At 46.3% G+C, this 3,591-nt stretch overlaps 1 non-coding gene across 1 annotated transcript; it reads left to right on the top strand.

The window, feature by feature from the left end:
• Positions 1-2,642: 2,642 nt before the first annotated feature.
• On the top strand, positions 2,643-2,716 carry trnan-guu (transfer RNA asparagine (anticodon GUU)). Its single transcript has one exon. It is a non-coding gene; the product is annotated as a tRNA-Asn (tRNA).
• The last annotated feature ends 875 nt before the right edge of the window (positions 2,717-3,591 follow it).

The following is a 3,591-nucleotide window of genomic DNA, read 5'->3' as shown; positions in this document are numbered from 1 at the left end:
GGTAGGCCACAATTGCCCCACAATCCCACCCTGGATAAGAGGGTTTGGAAAGTAGATGGACGGAGATGATGGTATGGAAAATGCAAGCCTGCACATCACAACTTAGCTCCTCTCGTTCAGACACACAAATACCAAGTGGAAAGCTTGGTGGTGACTTGAACATTCTTTGTGAATCTTTAAATGAATTACAATTTGTGCCTTAGAGATTCTCACAGTCCTTTGGATGTTGCACGGTGTACTCATCCCTCAAATAAATACACAATAAATACGCATAACTTGAAAATACAGTAATGCAATGCAAACAAGCGTGTAATGATTTATGATGTGCATGTTCATCATCCAGGAGCTCTGCCATCACCTCAGTTTCCTCCATGTTGAGGCTTTTGCTCCTATGCTCTCTTGTATTGTCTTGTTCTGTGGCTGCCACCTGAGGGTCTCTTATAGCTGTCAACAGACCGAGTAGCTGTCCAACAGTAGAGTCATTGTTTCTTGCCCCATGACACTCTGTCAAATTGGCTCAGAGGTGACACTATGAGTACTCCCAGAACACCTTGCCAAAATGTCTGGAAAAAGCCCAGAGTGCCAAGCACAGAAGGTATGACAAGACCCTGAGAGGCTGGGTGTGTGAACAGAGATCTGCAACACTTACTGCTTTAATGTAAGTAAAGTGGGAGTGTTGGGTTCGGAGTCACAGAAAACAATGGATATTCTCCTGGGTGGACTTTCTTTACTGCAGCGGTGCTCGGTCTGTCCCAACATCTTGCCCGCAGGTCCTGTCCTGTCCTGTTCTTATTTCTTTCTTCTTCACATAATCAACTGCGTGGCACAGTGGTAGTGCTGCTGCCTCGCAGTAAGGAGACTTGGGTTCACAGGGTCCTCCCTGCGTGGAGTTTGCATGTTCTCCCCATGTCTGCGTGGGTTTCCTCCCACAGTCCAAAGACATGCAGGTTAGGTGAATTGGCGATCCTAAATTGTGCTTGGTGTGTGTGCCCTGTGGTGGGCTGGTGCCCTGCCCGGGATTTGTTCCTACCTTGTGCCCTGTGCTGGCTGGGATTGGCTCCCTGTGTTAGGATATAGCGGGTTAGACACTGACTGACTGACATAACCAACTGCCACACAGCGACTTACTGTAAGTGTGTAACACTGATTATTACAAAGTTTAAATTACTCAATCATCCATTTTCCATTCTGGCTTATCTACACTCTTCGAAACAAAGATTCCAGAGTTGATCTAAAGAGAGGGGCCTCAAGGGAAACCAGTTTTGGTCCCCAAAAGAACCAGCCACATGAGAGTTCTGGAAAGAACCGATTAGGTCCGTAACAAGTCAAGTCAAGTCGGGGAGCATGCACTGGTAAATTGTGTTGCCGCACCCACTACACGACGAAACAACTCAGGATACCAGTTGGCAACCCCCCAGGCAGACACGCGGTCCAGTCCCATCCTCCAGAAATGACCCTCTATCTGCCGCAGCCAGGTGTTAAGTGGGCGACCCCTTGGCCTGGTCCAGCCACTCGGGTCCCCAACAATGAGGATCCTATGAGCTGGATCACCTTCTGGAAAACGCGTCACATAGCCATAGAGCCGTAACTGACGCTCCCTCACAACGCAGGTAATGTGCTTCATTCAGGACTCCATGAGCAACCGCTCATTCAACACAAGGTCAAACCAGCGTTACCCAAGGATTTTTCAGAGGGACAGAGTACCAAAGGAGTCCAGTCTTTGTCTCAGGTCACTGGATAGCGTCCATGTCTCGCAACCATATAGCAAGACAGGAAGCACCAGGACTCTAAAGACTTGGACCTTCGTCCTTTTGCATAGAGATCGGGAGCACCACACACCCCTTTCCAGCGACCTCATGACCCCCAATGCTCTCCCAATCCGTCTACTGACTTCATAGGAAGAGTCACCAGAGACATGAATGTCACTGCCAAGGTAAGTAAACCTCTTGACAAGGTCAACACTCTCCCCGCATGCAGACATACTGCTAATGACTGTGCCCAAGAGGTCATTAAAGGCCTGGATCTTGGTTTTTATCCAGGACATCTTCCGCGAAGATCACAGCATCATCAGCAAAGTCAAGATCCGTGAATCTTTCTTCACCAACTTGCCGCTGGACACCACGACCTTGCCCAACACCCAGTCCATACAAGCATTGAACAGAGTAGGAGCAGAACACACTGCCGAGGAACCCCAGAATCAAGTGGGAAAAACTCAGAGGTTCTGCCTCCACTCTGCACAGCACTCACAGTACCCGTGTACACGCCGGCCATGATATCCAGCAACCTCGAGGGGATCCCGCGAACCCTCAGGATGTCCCACAGGGCCGGCAGCTCGATCAAATGATCAACCGTAACGGGCTGCATAAACAACCATGAATAGATGATAGCAGATTTGTGAAACACCAATGCCTTCCTGATTTTAAAAGGGCTTTCACTCCATATAACGCCGCAGGTTCAGTTCAGGTTTATTATTATAATAATTATTATTATTATTATCTGTTAGGTAGCCTACTATGAGTTAAACCAGAGATCGTCTACATTTTAAACTCACAGACCGGACGCACTGTTATCGGTACATCTTTTCAAACATTCGTGGTCCTCCAATTTCTTAAACCGTTTAAAGTCCTACTATCAACAACTCCGTCTCTGTGGCGCAATCGGTTAGCGCGTTCGGCTGTTAACCGAAAGGTTGGTGGTTCGAGCCCACCCAGGGACGCGTAAATTTATTGGTTCACTTTTAGATTTATGAGGGGTCGATTTTCAAAAATAATAAAAAGGGCACTCGGTGTAATCGTGTCTGCCTCTAGTCGTGCTGAATGTAGTAATAAAGTGGACATTTTAAATAAAATCAGCGGATCAGGCAGTGCACTTCGGTGTGATGGTCTAAATAAATAAACTAAAAGATAAAGAATTAAATTATATGACAGTTAAACAGCTGATAAAAGTCGTCACAAGCGAGGTGGGCTTCATGATAATAAAAGCACGCTGCAATGCTCACACTTTTTCAGACCGGAAGAAAAAATGACGGACACCCCTCGATAGGAGAAACGGCAAACAAATCTTTTAGTATGCACAGAAAAAAATGCACTAGTGAAAAGAAATGGGAGTAACTAAAGATGAAGAAAGCCACGCCACATATCTGCGTACCCTTTCAGTGGTCGCGTTCCTGGCATATTAGTGAGATGGGTGGGCTTCTCTCGCACTGTACACTTTTTCAATTCTGGGAGTGATGGCATCACTCGGAGGTTTTCCTCCACATGCAGATGCGCCCCGCACGTTGTCTTGATGGCGCTCACAAAGCCAAACTCCACATGATTGTCGTCATGTTTTCCTTTTTTTAGAAGAAGTTAATGGAGGAATATTCCGGACACGCGAATAAATAAAAAGTAATGTGAAAAGAGACAATAACTGAAGAAAAGTGCATGAATATGTGTGTGTGCATAAATAAATAAAAGTGTCACGGGGTGTGTTTTCGTTTCTTATTTATTTAGTTTGGCTGTAATATTCCTACAAACGCAACGTGAAACACGATTTGAATTTAAAACGGTCACTTTCACCCGTCAAAGCTGAGAAGGCTGTCCCTAACGAGTG

Source organism: Erpetoichthys calabaricus, chromosome 16, assembly GCF_900747795.2.
Source record: "Erpetoichthys calabaricus chromosome 16, fErpCal1.3, whole genome shotgun sequence".
In the NCBI taxonomy this organism is placed as follows: domain Eukaryota; kingdom Metazoa; phylum Chordata; class Cladistia; order Polypteriformes; family Polypteridae; genus Erpetoichthys; species Erpetoichthys calabaricus.
The sequence above is the reverse complement of the archived record's forward strand: the minus strand, read 5'-3'. Positions and strand labels throughout refer to the sequence as shown.